Here is a 27,382-nt window from a genome sequence, read left to right on the forward strand (position 1 = left end):
ATTACCATAAAACAGTTAGAAATGTTGTGAACTAACAACAGTCCTACAGATTTGTTACTTCTCCCCTCGATCTCCTGCAGATCACAGATTATATACTGTAGGAGATGTTAGTCCGGAGGAAATGTATATTCTTCTTACGATGGTACGATTCCGTAGTTTATATTCGTTACAATCGTTTCGCTAGGACTCCAACTAAGGCCCTCATGTTAAGTTCCGCTTTCTTATAACATGGCATTAGCGCGGACGTATAAGTGGTGACGTGTAAAACTGTGTAATGTATACAGTCGCACTGGGGCGAGTAAGACAGACACACTTAAGTCGGTGAGTGTGTGTGTTGATGTCACAGTCAACTACTTGTGTTCCATATACACAAAGCATAAACATGACCGGTTTATGTCATTTGTTATGACTTTTCTCAGAATCGTATATTCACTCCATATATGTACATATAAAAGTATAAGATTATGGATACAAGTCGTCTCCTAGGCCTCTCAGGATTTCAGCTGCAGCAGTTACTTGTATCACAGATAAAGATGAGGCGTCTATTACAGATAGTCGTATTCTGATTGTCAGGAAGTGTGGGAGAGATAAACCGTCGTCAGGTGTCCTTAACATTACTTATCGATTAAGTGCTTTCGCTATTTAAAAAAAAAAGTTCGAATTTACCACTCGAATGTTACCGTCAAGACAACTTCACCGTGTCTGCTTGTGGTGTCGTTGACTTCTCTGTGTAAAGTATTCACTCCCACCCACCATCACCTTCTAGGTTTATGGCAGATAATCCAACCGTTCATGTTACCGATAGTACAGATTGTAGCTTTTGTTTTGTCGTGGTCGGAATAGGCCAAGGGTTCGAATCCCATCACTAAACATGCTCGCCCCTATTAGTTGTGGGGGCGTTATAAGTACCTTCGAATTCCACTATTCGTTAATAAATGTGTAGACCAAGAGTTGGCGGTGGGTGGTGTTGACTAGCTGCTTTCAACAAACTACTAAACCTAAACTTTGTTACTTTATATTACTAAATTAAGTCTCGCCAACACCTTGCAATAAGCCAGGTTTCAGGACTCGTTTGTTTAAATAAGGGGTTTCAGACTAGGGTTGATTACGAAGACAAGTCCAGCTTATGCTAAACACAATATTCGAACTAATCGTAGACGTTGATTTATACAGTGTCTTTAACTGGATTAGCTCTAATGTACTTGTAAATCCAGAATTAGATTGTTCTCCACGATGGACAGATAATCCATTGTGGTTAACAAGAAAGAAGCTCATAATGAGTGACAGATAATGTTGGAAGAAAATTCTATAGTGAACTAGTTTGCTCTCACAAACGCCATTGTTTAATCTAACATTATATTCATTCATTATCGAACATGTTTGATCGCCATCAAGTATAGCAGAGACACACTTCAGTGTCGTATCTAATCCCTTATACGGATCCAACCAGAAGCAGATGTATCGCCATGACAACTATGTTCCTTAAACAAACAATCTATAAAAACAGATCTGTTCATCGATAATTTGTATCAGTTCCATGAAATCACTGACTTTCCACCAAATTTTCAATCATTAATCCGTCAGATTCAACAAAGCACTAATATTCTACCTACTTTCAATCAATAATTCGTCAGATTCAACAAAGCACTAATATTCTACCTACTTTCAATCAATAATCTGTCAGATTCTATAAAGCACTGATATTCCACACACTTTAAATTGTCAGATTCAACAAGACACTACCCGATATTAACAGTTTAGCTGCGTCAGTTACAAGAAGTTTTGTTTTTATTCTTGGAATGAATAATTAAGAAAGGGACTATTTTTTTATGTAGTAAGCAAGGGACTACTTTTTATGTAGTCAGATATGATAATCTTGTCACAGGTAAATTATTCTTCCTTGCCTAGACAGCGTTTAATAAGCAGCTTGTAACGTTATCAGGGAAAAATATAGTCTTAGACAAATGATATACGAAAAATTAATTCTGACAAATATGTGGTTGATTTGTTTCTCTTTTAAATCTTTCATTTTACTTTTGTTTTTAATTATCATAGTTTGTAAACCAGAGAGAAGTGTAAAACAATGATAATTAGAAAAGGAAAGAAATGTTTCGGGCATGTTTCAGCTGTGAAATATTTTACTAGCGTTTGACGACTCAATACGACGAGAACACTTTCCCCTCCCCCAAGGCGGTCTTTTCTTACCCAACGAATGATGGTGAATAAAACAAAGAAAACAGACATTTATACACGTCAAACAGAACCATAGAATCTCGCCAGGAACATAACGAAAGCTCTCAACGTTACGAGCATATGAATGGCCAGTTCGTTTCGTCAGGCGAATTTTATTTCGTGTTAGATTAACGTCCCTGGATAACAAGGCGGCGTTAAGCCTTAAGGCGCACATCTTAAACTGTGTGAGGGGGTCCACGTATGTGGTGGTTGAAAGATGTTTTCCAGTTAATAGTTTACGAGAGTTTTAATTCTGCTTCTGAGAAGATATATATTTTCTGTAATGTCGGGTGCTAGGGTAGCATCAACCACCACCATTCACAATACCTGTTTTATTTACGACCGGCCACTCACTAATTATGGTAGAATGTACGAGCCACCTGTTGGGCATTTCTGAAACTTTCTTTGTTAGTTCTAGTTTATTTATTTTTTTTCGAAAGAGATTTTGTTCCGTGGACTTTCAATCACATCCAACTTTACGTTGGCCGCAAAACGACCTCTCGCAGTAATAACAAATTCCAGCCACGATGCATATCTGTCAGTTGTTTGTTTTGTTTTTTTGTGTGTCATGACCGACTCGACGTTTCTTATCCGGCTAGATAATAAAGTGTGTGCCATCTTAGTAATTATGTAGGAAATAGAATCTCGGGGGCCAATTATCACGTTTCATACAGTAATCTGAAAATCACCCGCATGAAGAACAGATACTATAAAACAGTTACTTCAATGTTACAATAAGTTGTCCAGTGTACATAAACTGAAGGGTTTGATTGTTTGCTTGAAATTTCGCACAAAGCTACTCGAGGGCTATCTGTGCTAGCCGTCCCTAATTTAGCAGTGTAAGACTAGAGGGAAGGCAGCTAGTCATCACCACCCACCGCCAACTCTTGGGCTACTCTTTTACCAACGAATAGTGGGATTGACCGTAACATTATAACGCCCCCACGGCTGAAAGGGCGTGCATGTTTGGCGCGACGGGGATGTGAACCAGATTACGAGTCGCACGCCTTAACACGCTTGGCCATGCCGGGCCTTTAATTAAAATAAAGTAGAGAACAACGTTTTGACCTTCTTAGGTCATCTTCAGGTTAACAAAGAGAGTTCAGAAGACAAGTTTAACTTTCTATATAAATGCTCACTCTCGCAGTGGGTCAGAGGTTATGTTGAAGCCTTATAATCCTAAAAATCGGGTTTTGTGTACCCGTAATCATATTCAGCGATGGTTTTTGAAAAACTATTTAAAAGGAATAACTTTTTTTTTAAATTACGCTTGAAACAAAAACTGGACATACACCTGCTTTAAATCTAGGTAATTATTACAAACGGAATAAAAAATCCCCGAGTGGCACAGCAATATATCTGTAGCCACTTTTCAACACCAGTGGGCAGATCACAGATAGCCCACTGTGTAGCTTTCTCAAATAAAACTAAAGTAAAAGAAATAAAAAAAGACACCAAAACCTGATGTTGGTTCTGGTTAAGGATGGCCCAGTGTTTCAAACCTAATGTCGGTTCTGTGTTTCAAACCTAATGTAGGTTCTGTGTTTTACGTTTATTCTGTATTTTAAGCCTAATGTTGATTCTATTTCAAGGTTACTTGATGCTAGTTCTATGGTTCATCAGAGGCTGTCAGTAGGTTATAGGGACACGAGCTTTCTAACAAGCACGTTCTGGAAGAGATATTCATTTTCTGTCTTCGACCAACCGAGTTTGTTCAAATCGAGCTTTAATAATTTACAGATAGGAGTTCGTTTAGTCCATATTAACTATGCAGAGAGATGGTACAGCACAATGTACTTCAAACAAGTAAAGTGCTTCACTTACGTATTATTCACATTTTACACGCGTCGTGTTACCAGTTTACATCTAATCACGTTGTACAAAATCTCTGCTGTCATACCATGGCAAACTGCGTGTTTATAATGACGATGTATAACATTAAATTTGAATGAAATATATATAAGGATAGAAACTTTGGAAGCTACTGTTAAGACGAACTAGGTGGCGCTTCCTGTTATTGACCTAGATACTGATGACAGATGGTCTTGGCTGTAGTTGGCTGTTCATAGACAGGATTTCCATAGTGGATGAGATAAAACTTTGTTAGTTAAATTTATGATAAAGGTTTGCGTCACAACGCTAGGCACGTATCAAAAACTCGGAAACAGTATGTGAGAACCAGACGTTCTGAGCAAGTAAACTCCCCATCTATTTGAAAGTAACTTTAAATATGTAACATTAACGAATATTCAACATAAGGAACTAAATGGAAAACCACGAGCTTCAAGCATTTCAGCGCAGAGTTCATGGGAGGGTGAACTTTATGCGCAGTGAGATAGAAACATTCCATTCTTAGAATATATCTGTTTCGTATATGTTAAAACGGCTGGTTTGGGTTGAGAAAAATTTTTATGTGGAGGAGCGAACAACGTAAAAAGTTTTCTCAACCCAAACCAGCCGTTTTTACATATATATTTTTACATATATATTTTTCTCTACAAGTGGGTTTTTTCGTCATCACTTATAAATATTTGTTCTAGTTTTAGCAGTTCATAAAAGACAAACAGGGGTCACTTACAGTTCTGGTAGCAATACTAGGACCGCAAAGGACAACGAAAGGTGAACTGAAAACTCTAATTATTTTGATTAAAACTAAAACTGTCTGTCGGCATCACAAACTAGACGAACTAAATCGTCGAACAAGCTGATCTCCCACGAAGATATGGAAATAAATTAATTGTAAAAAAAATCATGTATTAATAATGAAGAGTCAGAGAGACGAAACGAGGTGGGAGAGGAGGTACGAGGGGTGGGAGAAGAGGTACGAGGGTGGGAGAGAAGGCAACAGGGTGGGAGACGAGGTACAAGGGGTGGGAGAAGAGGCAGGGGGGTGGGAGACGAGGCACGAGGGTGGGAGAAGAGGCACAGGTGGGGAGAGTAAAATACAGTGGGAGAGAGAAAGTACAAGGTGGAGAAAAGAACACAGGGGTGGGAGACGAGGCAGGGGTGGGAGAAGAGGCACGAGGGTGGGAGAAGAGGCACAGGTGGGAGAAGAGGCAAAGGGGTGGGGGAGGTACGAGGGTGGGAGAAGAGGCGGCGGTGGGAGAGGAGATACAGGGGTGGGAGAAGAGCTACGGCGATGGAAGAAGAGGTACGGGGGTGGGGGAGGAGGTACAGGGTGGGAAAGGAAAATGATAAAAAATATCGACTGGAAAAAATTATACCAGTTAGAAATGGACGAACAAAAACTAACAAACAGCCGATCTGTATCTTAGAACGACTGGTATGGGTATTAACACTTTTATGGATAAGGAGAGAACAAAAAAGTGTTAATACCCGTACCAGCTGTTCTGAAGTACATTTTTATTTCAAGTGGGTTTCTCGTCATCAAGAAATAACCGACCTATCAGAATGAAGGATGGACGTGAGGCAGGCGACATCAATCTTACAAGTGACCGTTAAACTGGACAATGATAAGATGGTATAATTCTTGTTACCTCTGTCAGTTAGCCGCACGTGTCGTTTGTCTAATCTTGTCTAGACATTCTTCTGACGTCAAACCCACACCGTTTCGTCACCATGTCAGCTTTCTCTTGGTGACATCAAACCCACACCGTTTCGTCACCGTGTTAGCTTTCTCTTGGTGACATCAAACCCACACCGTTTCGTCATCGTGTTAGCTTTCTCTTGGTGACATCAAATCCACACCGTTTCGTCACCGTGTTAGCTTTCTCTTGGTGACATCAAACCCACACCGTTTCGTCACCTTGTCAGCTTTCTCTTGCTTTCTTTAGATTCGGTTGTCATTTTTCCACCTTTTTCATCTATATCTGTTCCGTCCGGATCAGGCGTCGTTACGATATCAGATCTCAAATCTACTTTGTCCAGAAATTTTTTGTGATCCTCTGGCCCGATCTTTTGTGATAGAATTTGTAAAATTCCTTTGAAATGATCCCATCGATGTTTCTTTCATTTCTTCCAATATTACAAGTGAATAATTAGTTTAGAGAGACACAGAAGAGGAGAAAGTATAATAGACGGTTGTTACAACTGAATAATTAGTTTAGAGAGACACAGAAGAGAAGAAAGTATAATAGACGGTTGTTACAACTGAATAATTGGTTTAGAGAGACAGAGAAGAGAAGAAAGTATAATAGACGGTTGTTATAACTGAATAATTGGTTTAGAGAGACACAGAAGAGAAGAAAGTATAGTAGACGGTTGTTACAACTGAATAATTGGTTTAGAGAGACACAGAAGAGAAGAAAGTATAATAGACGGTTGTTACAACTGAATAATTAGTTTAGAGAGACACAGAAGAGAAGAAAGTATAATAGACGGTTGTTACAACTGAATAATTAGTTTAGAGAGACACAGAAGAGAAGAAAGTATAATAGACGGTTGTTACAACTGAATAATTGGTTTAGAGAGACACAGAAGAGAAGAAAGTATAATAGACGGTTGTTACAACTGAATAATTGGTTTAGAGAGACACAGAAGAGAAGAAAGTATAATAGACGGTTGTTACAACTGAATAATTAGTTTAGAGAGACACAGAAGAGAAGAAAGTATAATAGACGGTTGTTACAACTGAATAATTAGTTTAGAGAGACACAGAAGAGAAGAAAGTATAATAGACGGTTGTTACAACTGAATAATTAGTTTAGAGAAACACAGAAGAGAAGAAAGTATAATAGACGGTTGTTACAACTGAATAATTGGTTTAGAGAGACACAGAAGAGAAGAAAGTATAATAAACGGTTGTTACAACTGAATAATTGGTTTAGAGAGACACAGAAGAGAAGAAAGTATAATAGACGGTTGTTACAACTGAATAATTAGTTTAGAGAGACACAGAAGAGAAGAAAGTATAATAGACGGTTGTTACAACTGAATAATTGGTTTAGAGAGACACAGAAGAGAAGAAAGTATAATAGACGGTTGTTACAACTGAATAATTAGTTTAGAGAGACACAGAAGAGAAGAAAGTATAATAGACGGTTGTTACAACTGAATAATTAGTTTAGAGAAACACAGAAGAGAAGAAAGTATAATAGACGGTTGTTACAACTGAATAATTAGTTTAGTGAGACACAGAAGGGAAGAAAGTATAATAGACGGTTCGACTCGTGATCTTAGGGTTGCGTGTTCCAATCCCCGTCGCACCAAACATGCTCGGCCTTACAGCCGTGGGGTTGTTATAATATAACAATCAATTCCACTGTTCGTTGGTAAAAGAATAGCACAAGAGTTCGCAGTGGGTGGTGATTACTAGCTGCCTTCCCTCTAGTCTTACACTGCTAACTTAGGGACGGCTAGCACAGATAGCCCTCGAGTAGTTTTGCGCGAAATTATATAGTATATTATACTATACTTGTATACTTATAGTATATTATATTATACTTATATACTTATAGTATATTATATTATACTTGTATACTTATAGTGTATTATACTATACTTGTATACTTATAGCATATTATACTATACTTGTATACTTATAGTATATTATATTATACTTATATACTTATATTATATTATACTATACATGTATACTTATAGCATATTATACTATACTTGTATACTTATAGCATATTATACTATACTTGTATACTTATAGTATATTATATTATACTTATATACTTATAGTATATTATATTATACTTATATTATATTGTAAATTATACTTGTATACTTATAGCATATTATAATATACCTTATATACCTTATAGTATATTATACTATACTTGTATACCTTATAGTATAATATATTACACTTATATACTTTATAGTATATTATATTATACTTTATAGTATAATTATATTATACTTTATATACCTTATAGTATATTATATTATAATTTTATATACTTATAGTATATTATACCATATACTTGTATACTTATAGTATATTATATTATACTTATATACTTATAGTATATTATATTATACTTATAGTATATTATATTATACTTATAGTATATTATATTATACTTATAGTATATTATATTATACTTGTATACTTTATAGTATATTATACTATACTTGTATAATTTATAGTATATTATATTATACTTATATACTTATAGTATAATATATTATACCCTTGTATACTTATAGTATATTATACCATACTTTTGTATACCTTATAGTATAATATAATATACTTATATATACCTTATAGTATGTTATACTATACTTGTATACCTTATAGTATGTTATATTATACTTCTATATACCCTTATAGTATATTATACCATACAATTGTATACTTATAGTATATTATATATAATGCTTATATACTTATATAGTATATTATATTATACTTATAGTATATTATATTATACTTGTATACTTATAGTATGTTATACCATACCTTTAATAGTACTTATAGCATATTATACTATACTTGTATACTTCTATAGTATATTATATTATACTTATATATACTTATAGTATATTATACTATACTTGTATACCTTATAGTATGTGTATATTATACTTATATACCTTATAATATATTATATTATACTATACTTGTATACTTATAGTATATTATATTATACCTTATACCCTATATAGTATATTATATTATACTTATATAACTTATATTATATTATACTATACCTTGTATACCTATATAGCATATTATATTATACTTTATATATACCCTATAGTATATTATATATACTATGCTTTGTATACCTATAGCATATTATATTATACCCCTATATACTTTATAGTATATATTATAATATACCTTATAGTATATATATTATACTTGTAGTATAATATACCATATGCTTGTATACCATAGTATATTATATTATACCATACTTTATATACTTATAGTATATTATATTATACTTATATACCTATATAGTATATTATACTATACTTGTATACCTTATAGTATATTATATTATACTTATATATACTTATAGTATGTTATGCTTGTACTTGTATACCTTATAGTATGTTATATTATACTTATATATGCTTATAGTATATTATACCATACTTGTATACTTATAGTATATTATATTATACTTATATATACCCTTATAGTATAATATATTATACTTGTATACTTATAGTATATTATACCATACTACTTGTATACTTATAGCATATTATACTATACTTGTATACCCTATAGTATAATATATTATACTTTATATACTTATAGTATATTATACCATACTTTGTATACTTATAGTGTGTTATATATACTTATATACTTATAGTATATTATATTATACTATACTTGTATACTTATAGTATATTATATTATACTTATATACTTATAGTATATTATATTATACTTATATTATATTATACTATACTTGTATACTTATAGCATATTATATTATACTTATATACTTATAGTATATTATACTATACTTGTATACTTATAGTATATTATATTATACTTATATACTTATAGTATATTATATTATACTTATAGTATATTATATTATACTTGTAGTATATTATACTATACTTGTATACTTATAGTATATTATATTATACTATACTTATATACTTATAGTATATTATATTATACTTGTATACTTATAGTATATTATATAATACGTTTAAGAAAGCAATAAAAACAAAAAGGAAACGAGTAAAAAGAAAAAAAATGACAACTACTTTCAGAATTGGACAACGGTATAGAATTGGATGGTTAGTTTCAGCTATGGACAACGGTATAGAATTGAATGGTTAGCTACAGCTGTGGACAACGGTATAGAATTGGATGGTTAGCTACAGCTATGGACAACGGTATAGAATTGGATGGTTAGCTACAGCTATGGACAACGGTATAGAATTGGATGGTTAGCTACAGCTATGGATAACGGTATAGAATTGGATGGTTAGCTACAGCTATGGATAACGGTATAGAATTGGATGGTTAGCTACAGCTATGGATAACGGTATAGAATTGAATGATTATTCTACAGGGTGGCCCGTAAGTATGTATCCAGTGTATCTGTGTGCTGTTCCTCATTCTCGCTGCATAATATTATGCGACGCCATGTTCTGTGAGACATTTCCCTCAACATAGCATTGTTCCAAATGCCGCGGTAACAGCTGGCTTCAACTCATCGTTAGTATTATTGAATATAACATAATAATATATGTATGGGTAGGGACTTACGGGCCACCCTGTAGTTGGCCAACAACGTAACTCTGAACACTGTTTTTATTATACAAAACTATGTATTTTGAAATGTAGATACAAAATGCAAGTTTCTTGTAGAAATAAAGAAGGTCAGTAATTGGATTATTTAATTATATAACGTTATCTAACCCTTTTATAACTATTTTTCTTTCTAATAAAGACTGGTTTGGTTGTTGTAGTTTTCCTCGAAAAATGTTTAACAAAATCACAAGTTTCTTTCTTGTAAAGAACAGTATGCTTTCTGTGTTCTACCCATCGCGGATTTTGAAACCATATTTTAGTGCTAAGAGACTCTTTGACTTATCATTGAACCACTAGGGGGAGCTGTAGAAACGAAAGAAATTTGGGAAACAATCTTTGGGATAATTCACTCACTACTTTGTGTTTTTTGCTGTTATTGTCGTTAGTGGATGGATTAACTCGTTTACACGTTACCAACCGTATTAATGAACTGTAGGCGTAAAACCTTGTTGAAATTCCAATGAAGCTTACGTGAGTGTGTTACATACTTTTGGTTTTCTTGTCACATGTCGTGAGCTCATGTCTCTAGATTAATAAATGACAGTTCCCCCCCCCCCTCCTTAGGAATTCTTCCCTCTTAGACCACGATCCTTAAGTTACAGCTTTATTAATGTCAAAATCATTATGTTCCTATAAGCGGCAGGCTCTCACGTGGAAGTGATTACATCCGACAGCGTTACTGAAGATATTCCACTAATATGTGAAGCCTGTCACTGTTAAAATCGTCATTTTTTAAGTTTACTCTTAATCAGAACGAAATTTAAGGCTATATACGTTGTTTACTCTTAATCAGAACGGTATTTAAGGCTATATACGTTGTTTACTCTTAATCAGAACGGTATTTAAGGCTATATACGTTGTTTACCCTTAATCAGAACGGTATTTAAGGCTGTATACGTTGTTTACTCTCAATCAGAACGGTATTTAAGGCTATATACGTTGTTTACTCTTAATCGGAACGGTATTTAAGGCTATATACGTTGTTTACTCTTAATCGGAACGGTATTTAAGGCTGTATACGTTGTTTACTCTCAATCAGAACGGTATTTAAGGCTGTATACGTTGTTTACTCTTAATCAGAACGGTATTTAAGGCTATATACGTTGTTTACTCTCAATCAGAACGGTATTTAAGGCTGTATACGTTGTTTACTCTTAATCAGAACGGTATTTAAGGCTATATACGTTGTTTACTCTTAATCGGAACGGTATTTAAGGCTATATACGCTGTTTACTCTTAATCAGAACGGTATTTAAGGCTGTATACGTTCTTTGCTGATAGAAGATCGGAGCCAATGATACAAATGGTGTTTAGAGAACACAAAACAAACTTTATAACTGATTTTACTTTCAGATTTGAATTTCGGTATAATAACTTAGTATTTATTGTTTGTCCTAGTGACTAGTACATAGTATTTATTGTTTGTTTAGTAACTAGTACTTAGTATTTATTGTTTGTTCTAGTGACTAGTACTTAGGATTTATTGTTTGATTAGTGACTAGTACTTAGTATTTACTGTTTGTTTAGTAACTAGTACTTAGTATTTATTGTTTGTTCTAGTGACTATTACTTAGTATTTATTGTTTGTTCTAGTGACTATTACTTAGGATTTATTGTTTGTTTAGTGACTAGTACTTAGTATTTATTGTTTGTTTAGTAACTAGTACTTAGAATTTATTGTTTGTTCTAGTGACTAGTACTTAGGATTTATTGTTTCTTTAGTGACTAGTACTTAGTATTTATTGTTTGTTCTAGTGACTAGTACTTAATATTTATTGTTTGTTCTAGTGACTAGTACTTAATATTTATTGTTTGTTCTAGTGACTAGTACTTAGTATTTGTTGTTTGTTCTTTTGACTAGTACTTAGTATTTTTGTTTGTTCTAGTGACTAGTACTTAGTATTTATTGTTTGTTCTAGTGACTAGTACTTAGTATTTATTGTTTGTTCTGGTGACTGGTACTTAGTATTTATTGTTTGTTCTGGTGACTAGTACTTAGTATTTCTTGTTTGTTCTTTTGACTACTACTTAGTATTTTTGTTTGTTCTAGTGACTAGTACTTAGTATTTATTGTTTGTTCTAGTGACTATTACTTATGATTTATTGTTTGTTTAGTGACTAGTACTTAGTATTTATTGTTTGTTTAGTAACAAGTACTTAGTATTTATTGTTTGTTCTAGTGACTAGTACTTAGGATTTATTGTTTCTTTAGTGACTAGTACTTAGTATTTTTGTTTGTTCTAGTGACTAGTACTTAATATTTATTGTTTGTTCTAGTGACTAGTACTTAGTATTTGTTGTTTGTTCTTTTGACTAGTACTTAGTATTTTTGTTTGTTCTAGTGACTAGTACTTAATATTTATTGTTTGTTCTAGTGACCAGTACTTAGTATTTATTGTTTGTTCTGGTGACTAGTACTTAGTATTTATTGTTTGTTCTGGTGACTAGTACTTAGTATTTGTTGTTTGTTCTTTTGACTAGTACTTAGTATTTTTGTTTGTTCTAGTGACTAGTACTTAGTATTTATTGTTTGTTCTAGTGACTAGTACTTAGTATTTATTGTTTGTTCTAGTGACTAGTACTTAGTATTTATTGTTTGTTCTAGTGACTAGTACTTAGTATTTAATGTTTGTTCTAGTGACTAGTACTTAGTATTTATTGTTTGTTCTGGTGACTAGTACTTAGTATTTATTGTTTGTTTAGTGACTAGTACTTAGTATTTATTGTTTGTATAGTGACTAGTACTTAGTATTTATTGTTTGTTTTAGTGACTGGTACTTAGTATTTATTGTTTGTATAGTGACTAGTACTTAGTATTTATTGTTTGTTTTAGTGACTGGTACTTAGTATTTATTGTTTGTTTAGTGACTGGTACTTAGTATTTATTGTTTGTTCTAGTGACTAGTACTTAATATTTATTGTTTGTTCTAGTGACTAGTACTTAGTATTTGTTGTTTGTTCTTTTGACTAGTACTTAGTATTTTTGTTTATTCTAGTGACTAGTACTTAGTATTTATTGTTTGTTCTAGTGACTAGTACTTAGGATTTATTGTTTGTTTAGTGACTAGTACTTAGGATTTATTGTTTGTTCTAGTGACTAGTACTTAGTATTTATTGTTTGTTCTAGTGACTAGTACTTAGTATTTATTGTTTGTTCTAGTGACTAGTACTTAGTATTTATTGTTCGTTCTAGTGACTAGTACTTAGTATTTATTGTTTGTTCTAGTGACTAGTACTTAGTATTTATTGTTTGTTCTAGTGACTAGTACTTAGTAGTTATTGTTCGTTCTAGTGCCTAGTACTTAGTATTTATTGTTTGTTCTAGTGACTGGTACTTAGTATTTATTGTTTGTTTAGTGACTGGTACTTAGTATTTATTGTTTGTTTAGTGACTAGTACTTAGTATTTATTGTTTGTTCTAGTGACTAGTACTTAGTATTTATTGTTTGTTATAGTGACTAGTACTTAGTATTTATTGTTTGTTCTAGTGACTAGTACTTAGTATTTATTGTTTGTTTTAGTGACTAGTACTTAGTATTTATTGTTTGTTCAAGTGACTAGTTCTTAGTATTTGTTGTTCGTTCTAGTGACTAGTACTTAGTATTTATTGTTTGTTCTAGTGACTAGTACTTAGTATTTATTGTTTGTTCTAGTGACTGGTACTTAGTATTTATTGTTTGTTTAGTGACTGGTACTTAGTATTTATTGTTTGTTTAGTGACTAGTACTTAGTATTTATTGTTTGTTCTAGTGACTAGTACTTAGTATTTATTGTTTGTTCTAGTGACTAGTACTTAGTATTTATTGTTTGTTTTAGTGACTAGTAGTACTTAGTATTTATTGTTTGTTCTTTTGACTAGTTCTTAGTATTTGTTGTTCGTTCTAGTGACTAGTACTTAGTATTTATTGTTTGTTCTAGTGACTAGTACTTAGTATTTATTGTTTGTTTTAGTGACTAGTACTTAGTATTTATTGTTTGTTTTAGTGACTAGTACTTAGTATTTATTGTTTGTTCTAGTGACTAGTACTTAGTATTTATTGTTTGTTTAGTGACTGGTACTTAGTATTTATTGTTTGTTCTAGTGACTAGTAACTTAGTATTTATTGTTTGTTTAGTGACTGGTACCTTAGTATTTATTGTTTGTTTTAGTGACTGGTACTTAGTATTTATTGTTTGTTTAGTGACTAGTACTTAGTATTTATTGTTTGTTCTAGTGACTAGTACTTAGTATTTATTGTTTGTTATAGTGACTAGTACTTAGTATTTATTGTTTGTTCCAGTGACTAGTACTTAGTATTTATTGTTTGTTTTAGTGACTAGTACTTAGTATTTATTGTTTGTTCTAGTGACTAGTTCTTAGTATTTGTTGTTCGTTCTAGTGACTAGTACTTAGTATTTATTGTTTGTTCTAGTGACTAGTACTTAGTATTTATTGTTTGTTCTAGTGACTGGTACTTAGTATTTATTGTTTGTTTAGTTACTGGTACTTAGTATTTATTGTTTGTTTAGTGACTAGTACTTAGTATTTATTGTTTGTTCTAGTGACTAGTACTTAGTATTTATTGTTTGTTTTAGTGACTAGTACTTAGTATTTATTGTTTGTTTTAGTGACTAGTAGTACTTAGTATTTATTGTTCGTTCTTTTGACTAGTTCTTAGTATTTGTTGTTCGTTCTAGTGACTAGTACTTAATATTTATTGTTTGTTCTAGTGACTAGTACTTAGTATTTGTTGTTTGTTCTTTTGACTAGTACTTAGTATTTTTGTTTGTTCTAGTGACTAGTACTTAGTATTTATTGTTTGTTCTAGTGACTAGTACCAAGTATTTATTGTTTGTTCTGGTGACTGGTACTTAGTATTTATTGTTTGTTCTGGTGACTAGTACTTAGTATTTCTTGTTTGTTCTTTGACTACTACTTAGTATTTTTGTTTGTTCTAGTGACTAGTAATTCTTAGTATTTATTGTTTGTTCTAGTGACTATTACTTATGATTTATTGTTTGTTTAGTGACTAGTACTTAGTATTTATTGTTTGTTTAGTAACAAGTACTTAGTATTTATTGTTTGTTCTAGTGACTAGTACTTAGGATTTATTGTTTCTTTAGTGACTAGTACTTAGTATTTTTGTTTGTTCTAGTGACTAGTACTTAATATTTATTGTTTGTTCTTTTGACTAGTACTTAGTATTTTTGTTTGTTCTAGTGACTAGTACTTAATATTTATTGTTTGTTCTAGTGACCAGTACTTAGTATTTATTGTTTGTTCTGGTGACTAGTACTTAGTATTTATTGTTTGTTCTGGTGACTAGTACTTAGTATTTGTTGTTTGTTCTTTTGACTAGTACTTAGTATTTTGTTTGTTCTAGTGACTAGTACTTAGTATTTATTGTTTGTCTCAGTGACTAGTACTTAGTATTTATTGTTTGTTCTAGTGACTAGTACTTAGTATTTATTGTTTGTTCTAGTGACTAGTACCCTTAGTATTTATTGTTTGTTCTGGTGACTAGTACTTAGTATTTAATGTTTGTTCTAGTGACTAGTACTTAGTATTTATTGTTTGTTCTGGTGACTAGTACTTAGTATTTATTGTTTGTTTAGTGACTAGTACTTAGTATTTATTGTTTGTATAGTGACTAGTACTTAGTATTTATTGTTTGTTTTAGTGACTGGTACTTAGTATTTATTGTTTGTATAGTGACTAGTACTTAGTATTTATTGTTTGTTTTAGTGACTGGTACTTAGTATTTATTGTTTGTTTAGTGACTGGTACTTAGTATTTATTGTTTGTTCTAGTGACTAGTACTTAATATTTATTGTTTGTTCTAGTGACTAGTACTTAGTATTTGTTGTTTGTTCTTTTGACTAGTACTTAGTATTTTTGTTTATTCTAGTGACTAGTACTTAGTATTTATTGTTTGTTCTAGTGACTAGTACTTAGTATTTATTGTTTGTTTTAGTGACTAGTACTTAGTATTTATTGTTTGTTCTAGTGACTAGTACTTAGTATTTATTGTTTGTTTAGTGACTGGTACTTAGTATTTATTGTTTGTTCTAGTGACTAGTACTTAGTATTTATTGTTTGTTTAGTGACTGGTACTTAGTATTTATTGTTTGTTTAGTGACTGGTACTTAGTATTTATTGTTTGTTTAGTGACTAGTACTTAGTATTTATTGTTTGTTCTAGTGACTAGTACTTAGTATTTATTGTTTGTTATAGTGACTAGTACTTAGTATTTATTGTTTGTTCCAGTGACTAGTACTTAGTATTTATTGTTTGTTTTAGTGACTAGTACTTAGTATTTATTGTTTGTTCTAGTGACTAGTTCTTAGTATTTGTTGTTCGTTCTAGTGACTAGTACTTAGTATTTATTGTTTGTTCTAGTGACTAGTACTTAGTATTTATTGTTTGTTTTAGTGACTAGTACTTAGTATTTATTGTTTGTTTAGTTACTGGTACTTAGTATTTATTGTTTGTTTAGTGACTAGTACTTAGTATTTATTGTTTGTTCTAGTGACTAGTACTTAGTATTTATTGTTTGTTTTAGTGACTAGTACTTAGTATTTATTGTTTGTTTTAGTGACTAGTAGTACTTAGTATTTATTGTTCGTTCTTTTGACTAGTTCTTAGTATTTGTTGTTCGTTCTAGTGACTAGTACTTAATATTTATTGTTTGTTCTAGTGACTAGTACTTAGTATTTGTTGTTTGTTCTTTTGACTAGTACTTAGTATTTTTGTTTGTTCTAGTGACTAGTACTTAGTATTTATTGTTTGTTCTAGTGACTAGTACTTAGTATTTATTGTTTGTTCTGGTGACTGGTACTTAGTATTTATTGTTTGTTCTGGTGACTAGTACTTAGTATTTCTTGTTTGTTCTTTTGACTACTACTTAGTATTTTTGTTTGTTCTAGTGACTAGTACTTAGTATTTATTGTTTGTTCTAGTGACTAGTACTTATGATTTATTGTTTGTTTAGTGACTGGTACTTAGTATTTATTGTTTGTTTAGTAACAAGTACTTAGTATTTATTGTTTGTTCTAGTGACTAGTACTTAGTATTTATTGTTTGTTCTAGTGACTAGTACTTAGTATTTTTGTTTGTTCTAGTGACTAGTACTTAATATTTATTGTTTGTTCTTTTGACTAGTACTTAGTATTTTTGTTTGTTCTAGTGACTAGTACTTAATATTTATTGTTTGTTCTAGTGACCAGTACTTAGTATTTATTGTTTGTTCTGGTGACTAGTACTTAGTATTTATTGTTTGTTCTGGTGACTAGTACTTAGTATTTGTTGTTTGTTCTTTTGACTAGTACTTAGTATTTTTGTTTGTTCTAGTGACTAGTACTTAGTATTTATTGTTTGTTCTAGTGACTAGTACTTAGTATTTATTGTTTGTTCTAGTGACTAGTACTTAGTATTTATTGTTTGTTCTAGTGACTAGTACTTAGTATTTATTGTTTGTTCTAGTGACTAGTACTTAGTATTTAATGTTTGTTCTAGTGACTAGTACTTAGTATTTATTGTTTGTTCTGGTGACTAGTACTTAGTATTTATTGTTTGTTTAGTGACTAGTACTTAGTATTTATTGTTTGTATAGTGACTAGTACTTAGTATTTATTGTTTGTTTTAGTGACTGGTACTTAGTATTTATTGTTTGTATAGTGACTAGTACTTAGTATTTATTGTTTGTTTTAGTGACTGGTACTTAGTATTTATTGTTTGTTTAGTGACTGGTACTTAGTATTTATTGTTTGTTCTAGTGACTAGTACTTAATATTTATTGTTTGTTCTAGTGACTAGTACTTAGTATTTGTTGTTTGTTCTTTTGACTAGTACTTAGTATTTTTGTTTATTCTAGTGACTAGTACTTAGTATTTATTGTTTGTTCTAGTGACTAGTACTTAGTATTTATTGTTTGTTCTAGTGACTAGTACTTAGGATTTATTGTTTGTTTAGTGACTAGTACTTAGGATTTATTGTTTGTTCTAGTGACTAGTACTTAGTATTTATTGTTTGTTCTAGTGACTAGTACTTAGTATTTATTGTCTGTTCCCAGTGACTAGTACTTAGTATTTATTGTTTGTTCTAGTGACTAGTACTTAGTATTTATTGTTTGTTCTAGTGACTAGTACTTAGTAGTTATTGTTCGTTCTAGTGCCTAGTACTTAGTATTTATTGTTTGTTCTAGTGACTGGTACTTAGTATTTATTGTTTGTTTAGTGACTGGTACTTAGTATTTATTGTTTGTTTAGTGACTAGTACTTAGTATTTATTGTTTGTTCTAGTGACTAGTACTTAGTATTTATTGTTTGTTATAGTGACTAGTACTTAGTATTTATTGTTTGTTCTAGTGACTAGTACTTAGTATTTATTGTTTGTTTTAGTGACTAGTACTTAGTATTTATTGTTTGTTCTAGTGACTAGTTCTTAGTATTTGTTGTTTGTTCTAGTGACTAGTACTTAGTATTTATTGTTTGTTCTAGTGACTAGTACTTAGTATTTATTGTTTGTTCTAGTGACTGGTACTTAGTATTTATTGTTTGTTTAGTGACTGGTACTTAGTATTTATTGTTTGTTTAGTGACTAGTACTTAGTATTTATTGTTTGTTCTAGTGACTAGTACTTAGTATTTATTGTTTGTTCTAGTGACTAGTACTTAGTATTTATTGTTTGTTTTAGTGACTAGTAGTACTTAGTATTTATTGTTCGTTCTTTTGACTAGTTCTTAGTATTTGTTGTTCGTTCTAGTGACTAGTACTTAGTATTTATTGTTTGTTCTAGTGACTAGTACTTAGTATTTATTGTTTGTTTTAGTGACTAGTACTTAGTATTTATTGTTTGTTCTAGTGACTAGTACTTAGTATTTATTGTTTGTTTAGTGACTGGTACTTAGTATTTATTGTTTGTTCTAGTGACTAGTACTTAGTATTTATTGTTTGTTTAGTGACTGGTACTTAGTATTTATTGTTTGTTTAGTGACTGGTACTTAGTATTTATTGTTTGTTTAGTGACTAGTACTTAGTATTTATTGTTTGTTCTAGTGACTAGTACTTAGTATTTATTGTTTGTTATAGTGACTAGTACTTAGTATTTATTGTTTGTTCCAGTGACTAGTACTTAGTATTTATTGTTTGTTTTAGTGACTAGTACTTAGTATTTATTGTTTGTTCTAGTGACTAGTTCTTAGTATTTGTTGTTCGTTCTAGTGACTAGTACTTAGTATTTATTGTTTGTTCTAGTGACTAGTACTTAGTATTTATTGTTTGTTCTAGTGACTGGTACTTAGTATTTATTGTTTGTTTAGTTACTGGTACTTAGTATTTATTGTTTGTTTAGTGACTAGTACTTAGTATTTATTGTTTGTTCTAGTGACTAGTACTTAGTATTTATTGTTTGTTCTAGTGACTAGTAGTACTTAGTATTTATTGTTTGTTCTTTTGACTAGTTCTTAGTATTTGTTGTTCGTTCTAGTGACTAGTACTTAGTATTTATTGTTTGTTCTAGTGACTAGTACTTAGTATTTATTGTTTGTTTTAGTGACTAGTACTTAGTATTTATTGTTTGTTCTAGTGACTAGTACTTAGTATTTATTGTTTGTTTAGTGACTGGTACTTAGTATTTATTGTTTGTTCTAGTGACTAGTACTTAGTATTTATTGTTTGTTTAGTGACTGGTACTTAGTATTTATTGTTTGTTCTAGTGACTAGTACTTAGTATTTATTGTTTGTTCTAGTGACTAGTACTTAGTATTTATTGTTTGTTCTAGTGACTAGTACTTAGTATTTATTGTTTGTTTTAGTGACTAGTAGTACTTAGTATTTATTGTTTGTTCTAGTGACTAGTTCTTAGTATTTGTTGTTCGTTCTAGTGACTAGTACTTAGTATTTATTGTTTGTTCTAGTGACTAGTACTTAGTATTTATTGTTTGTTTTAGTGACTAGTACTTAGTATTTATTGTTTGTTCTAGTGACTAGTACTTAGTATTTATTGTTCGTTCTAGTGACTAGTTCTTACTACTGATGTGTATGTAGTATTGTATGTTCTTTATACAATAATTTAAGATATTTCCTCCAAAGAATTTTACCCCTGCTGTCAACGTGTAAATAAAATAAGTGACTTTCACCTGGTTTTTCCTTTCACTAATAAAACCAACTCTTACATTTAATGAATGAACATGAAATGTATCAGTTTTATCGTTTGATATCTTGAGTAACGAAAGAAACCACTACGAATAGAAAATAACTCGACTTAGATATTAAAACACGACCTTTTATGTCTCATTTAACGATTAAGGGATATCTCATAATAAATATGCAGGCTTGAATTTCACAAATTACGTTTCTAGTACGTAGTTACTTCGTAGGAGTTCTGAATTAATTATAGATTAGCTGTTATTAATTTGTTGTCACTTTCACTTTGTATGTAAATGTTATTGGTTGAAGTGATAGATCATCTTGAGAAAGAACACGTGGTCGTCTCATGCCTCCCTTGCGTATCGTTAAGTACGTGTTATCATATATTAATTCATACATAAACACATGTTAACAAAACTCTCTATCTTAGCATTTCCATAAGTGCACGTCTTTAGTCTTAGCCCGATAAAGGTTACTAAATCACACTGAGAGGTTCGGGTAAGATATAGTACACGTGTTTTAAACTTTACCTTTCACACAAGATTTGTTGACCTCAGTAACAAGAGGCTTCAGTGTTGCCGTGCTCAGTGACAAGGACTGCTGTTCGTACACGTTGGAATTCTTTAATCTGACTGTTGTAGGCTTAGGATATTCACCTGTAAATAGTGAAGTACACCAAATTACGTAAAGTGACGAAACAACTCTCAAGAAAAGAAATAGTTACACATTTCTACCCCTGAGTACTGACTTAACCAAACGGTCCCTTCGCGCCTACTGTAGAGCTAAGTTTTGCTAAAATGTGTAAATCGTAAACAGTTTCGAAATACTTTATCGGATTTATGAAAAGTAAAATAAATAAATATACGATCTTATGTGTGGTATCAAAAGCAAAAACAAACAAACAATCACATGTGTGATAAAATTGTATTTTGTTACTGAAAGTTTTGGTTGTTATTAAACAGGAGTTAATTTTTGATTATTGTAAAAAAGCAAAATAAAACCGACATGTTAGATAGTTATGCGGAAAATATTGAAAAAAAAATGTATCAGTTTAAAGCACAATAAATAGTGTATACAGTTTGGTTTTCACACAAAGCTACACGAGGACTATCTGTGCTATCCGTCCCTAATTTAGCAGTGTAAGACGAGAGGGAAGGCAGCTAGTCATCACCACCCACCGCCAACTCCTAGGCTACTCTTTTACCAACGAATAGTGGGATTGATCGTAACATTATAACGTCCCTACTGCCTCAACCAGAACGGTCGAATTTGTGTTTAGGGGATGAATTGAACCAGAATTAGTGCAGTAATTAAGATTTCATTAGGCGAAATAAAAATCATAATACCTGCTTTTTTGGACCTCGAAAAAGCTGTTTTTACATTAAATTATTAAAAACTGACAACACCTTAATGTACGAGTGATAGGTAAGGAAAGGTTTATTAGTGTACTTATCTGTTAATAACTATGAAAAACTACTTATGGGGCCCGGCATGACCAGGCAGTTAGGGCACTCGATTCTTAAACCGAGAGTCGCGGGTTCGAATCCCTATCACAACAAACATACTCACCCTTTCGGCCGTGGGGGCGTTATAATGTGACGGTCAATCCCACTATTCGTTAGTAAAAGAGTAGCCCTAGAGTTGGCAGTGAGTGGTGATGACTAGCTGCCTTCCCTCTAGTCTTACACTGCTAAATTATGGACGGCTAGCGCAGAAAGCCCTCGTATAGCTTGGCGCGAAATTCAAAAAGCAAAAACAAACTACTTGTCAAATATAGACTAAATTTTCGCCCAGGAATCGTAATTTTATTCATATATTTTTGTGTCTGTTATTATGGGAGTTTCTTCTCACCATCCTATAAATCATACGCGCTAAGCGTATGAATAAAAACAAATTTGGGCACCTTATTTGAACTGTAATATCTGTCAGGTTGTTGATTTTAACATACTTGTCTGTCATTTCTCACAAGTCGATCGTTTGAGTGCACGCGGTGGTTCATCGGAATGTCTCATAGTTTACTAAACTAAAATTCGGGTTTCGATACCAACCTTGAACAGAGCACCTACTATGTAGGTTCATGCTTAAGAACGACAAAAGTATTTATTGCGTCTCCTTGCGAACGCTTCTTGATCAGTTGATAAATGACAATTTGTATTTGATATTTTAGTATAACGTTTAGAAACAAAAGGGACTTGTTGGTTCATCATAACTGTCCTGTCCTACAATAAGGGACCTTTAGTTCATCATAACTATCCTGTCCTATAAGGGACTTGTTGGTTCATCATAACTGTCCTGTCCTACAATAAGGGACCTTTAGTTCATCATAACTATCCTGTCCTATAAGGGACCTGATGGTTCATCATAACTATCCTATCCTATAAGGGACCTGTTGGTTCATCATAACTATCCTGTCCTATAAGGGACCTGTTGGTTCATCATAACTATCCTATCCTATAAGGGACCTGTTGGTTCATCATAACTATCCTGTCCTATAAGGGACCTTTAATTCATCATAACTATCCTATCCTATAAGGGACCTGTTGGTTCATCATAACTGTCCTGTCCTATAAGGGACCTGTTGGTTCATCATAACTATCCTGTCCTATAAGGGACCTTTAGTTCATCATAACTATCCTGTCCTATAAGGGACCTTTAGTTCATCATAACTATCCTGTCCTATAAGGGACCTGTTGGTTCATCATAACTGTCCTGTCCTACAATAAGGGACCTTTAGTTCATCATAACTATCCTGTCCTATAAGGGATCTGTTGGTTCATCATAACTATCCTGTCCTATAAGGGATCTGTTGGTTCATCATAACTATCCTGTCCTATAAGGGACCTGTTGGTTCATCATAACTATCCTGTCCTATAAGGGACCTGTTGGTTCATCATAACTATCCTGTCCTATAAGGGACCTGTTGGTTCATCATAACTATCCTGTCCTATAAGGGACCTGTTGGTTCATCATAACTATCCTGTCCTATAAGGGACCTGTTGGTTCATCATAACTATCCTATCCTATAAGGGACCTGTTGGTTCATCATAACTATCCTGTCCTATAAGGGACCTGTTGGTTCATCATAACTATCCTATCCTATAAGGGACCTGTTGGTTCATCATAACTATCCTATCCTATAAGGGACCTGTTGGTTCATCATAACTATCCTATCCTATAAGGGACCTGTTGGTTCATCATAACTATCCTATCCTATAAGGGACCTGTTGGTTCATCATGCAACTATCCTATCCTATAAGGGACCTGCTGGTTCATCATAACTATCCTATCCTATAAGGGACCTGTTGGTTCATCATAACTATCCTATCCTATAAGGGACCTGTTGGTTCATCATAACTATCCTGTCCTATAAGGGACCTGTTGGTTCATCATAACTATCCTATCCTATAAGGGACCTGTTGGTTCATCATAACTGTCCTGTCCTATAAGGGACCTGTTGGTTCATCATAACCATCCTGTCCTATAAGGGACCTGTTGGTTCATCATAACTATCCTATCCTATAAAGGGACCTGTTGGTTCATCATAACTATCCTATCCTATAAGGGACCTGTTGGTTCATCATAACTATCCTGTCCTATAAGGGACCTTTAGTTCATCATAACTATCCTATCCTATAAGGGACCTGTTGGTTCATCATAACTATCCTATCCTATAAGGGACCTGTTGGTTCATCATAACTGTCCTGTCCTACAATAAGGGACCTTTAGTTCATCATAACTATCCTGTCCTATAAGGGACCTGTTGGTTCATCATAACTATCCTATCCTATAAGGGACCTGTTGGTTCATCATAACTATCCTATCCTATAAGGGACCTTTAGTTCATCATAACTATCCTGTCCTATAAGGGACCTTTAGTTCATCATAACTATCCTGTCCTATAAGGGACCTGTTGGTTCATCATAACTATCCTATCCTATAAGGGACCTGTTGGTTCATCATAACTATCCTATCCTATAAGGGACCTGTTGGTTCATCATAACTGTCCTGTCCTATAAGGGACCTGTTGGTTCATCATAACTATCCTGTCCTATAAGGGACCTGTTGGTTCATCATAACTATCCTGTCCTATAAGGGACCTGTTGGTTCATCATAACTATCCTATCCTATAAGGGACCTGTTGGTTCATCATAACTGTCCTGTCCTATAAGGGACCTGTTGGTTCATCATAACTATCCTGTCCTATAAGGGACCTGTTGGTTCATCATAACTGTCCTGTCCTATAAGGGACCTGTTGGTTCATCATAACTATCCTGCCCTATAAGGGACCTGTTGGTTCATCATAACTGTCCTGTCCTATAAGGGACCTGTTGGTTCATCATAACTGTCCTGTCCTATAAGGGACCTGTTGGTTCATCATAACTATCCTGTCCTATAAGGGACCTGTTGGTTCATCATAACTGTCCTGTCCTATAAGGGACCTGTTGGTTCATCATAACTGTCCTGTCCTATAAGGGACTTGTTGGTTCATCATAACTGTCCTGTCCTACAATAAGGGACCTTTAGTTCATCATAACTATCCTGTCCTATAAGGGACCTGATGGTTCATCATAACTATCCTATCCTATAAGGGACCTGTTGGTTCATCATAACTATCCTGTCCTATAAGGGACCTGTTGGTTCATCATAACTATCCTATCCTATAAGGGACCTGTTGGTTCATCATAACTATCCTGTCCTATAAGGGACCTTTAGTTCATCATAACTATCCTATCCTATAAGGGACCTGTTGGTTCATCATAACTGTCCTGTCCTATAAGGGACCTGTTGGTTCATCATAACTATCCTGTCCTATAAGGGACCTTTAGTTCATCATAACTATCCTGTCCTATAAGGGACCTTTAGTTCATCATAACTATCCTGTCCTATAAGGGACCTGTTGGTTCATCATAACTGTCCTGTCCTATAAGGGACCTTTTGGTTCATCATAACTCATCCTGTCCTATAAGGGATCTGTTGGTTCATCATAACTATCCTGTCCTATAAGGGATCTGTTGGTTCATCATAACTATCCTGTCCTATAAGGGACCTGTTGGTTCATCATAACTATCCTGTCCTATAAGGGACCTGTTGGTTCATCATAACTATCCTGTCCTATAAGGGACCTGTTGGTTCATCATAACTATCCTGTCCTATAAGGGACCTGTTGGTTCATCATAACTATCCTGTCCTATAAGGGACCTGTTGGTTCATCATAACTATCCTATCCTATAAGGGACCTGTTGGTTCATCATAACTATCCTGTCCTATAAGGGACCTGTTGGTTCATCATAACTATCCTATCCTATAAGGGACCTGTTGGTTCATCATAACTATCCTATCCTATAAGGGACCTGTTGGTTCATCATAACTATCCTATCCTATAAGGGACCTGTTGGTTCATCATAACTATCCTATCCTATAAGGGACCTGTTGGTTCATCATAACTATCCTATCCTATAAGGGACCTGTTGGTTCATCATAACTATCCTATCCTATAAGGGACCTGTTGGTTCATCATAACTATCCTATCCTATAAGGGACCTGTTGGTTCATCATAACTATCCTGTCCTATAAGGGACCTGTTGGTTCATCATAACTATCCTATCCTATAAGGGACCTGTTGGTTCATCATAACTGTCCTGTCCTATAAGGGACCTGTTGGTTCATCATAACTATCCTGTCCTATAAGGGACCTGTTGGTTCATCATAACTATCCTATCCTATAAGGGACCTGTTGGTTCATCATAACTATCCTATCCTATAAGGGACCTGTTGGTTCATCATAACTATCCTGTCCTATAAGGGACCTTTGGTTCATCATAACTATCCTATCCTATAAGGGACCTGTTGGTTCATCATAACTATCCTATCCTATAAGGGACCTGTTGGTTCATCATAACTATCCTGTCCTATAAGGGACCTGTTGGTTCATCATAACTATCCTGTCCTATAAGGGACCTGTTGGTTCATCATAACTATCCTATCCTATAAGGGACCTGTTGGTTCATCATAACTATCCTATCCTATAAGGGACCTTTAGTTCATCATAACTATCCTGTCCTATAAGGGACCTGTTGGTTCATCATAACTATCCTGTCCTATAAGGGACCTGTTGGTTCATCATAACTATCCTATCCTATAAGGGACCTGTTGGTTCATCATAACTATCCTATCCTATAAGGGACCTGTTGGTTCATCATAACTGTCCTGTCCTATAAGGGACCTGTTGGTTCATCATAACTATCCTGTCCTATAAGGGACCTGTTGGTTCATCATAACTATCCTGTCCTATAAGGGACCTGTTGGTTCATCATAACTATCCTATCCTATAAGGGACCTGTTGGTTCATCATAACTGTCCTGTCCTATAAGGGACCTGTTGGTTCATCATAACTATCCTGTCCTATAAGGGACCTGTTGGTTCATCATAACTGTCCTGTCCTATAAGGGACCTGTTGGTTCATCATAACTATCCTGCCCTATAAGGGACCTGTTGGTTCATCATAACTGTCCTGTCCTATAAGGGACCTGTTGGTTCATCATAACTGTCCTGTCCTATAAGGGACCTGTTGGTTCATCATAACTATCCTGTCCTATAAGGGACCTGTTGGTTCATCATAACTGTCCTGTCCTATAAGGGACCTGTTGGTTCATCATAACTGTCCTGTCCTATAAGGGACCTGTTGGTTCATCATAACTGTCCTGTCCTATAAGGGACCTGTTGGTTCATCATAACTATCCTGTCCTATAAGGGACCTGTTGGTTCATCATAACTGTCCTGTCCTATAAGGGACCTGTTGGTTCATCATAACTA

Source organism: Tachypleus tridentatus, chromosome 1, assembly GCF_004210375.1.
Source record: "Tachypleus tridentatus isolate NWPU-2018 chromosome 1, ASM421037v1, whole genome shotgun sequence".
Taxonomy (NCBI): Eukaryota; Metazoa; Arthropoda; class Merostomata; order Xiphosura; family Limulidae; genus Tachypleus; species Tachypleus tridentatus.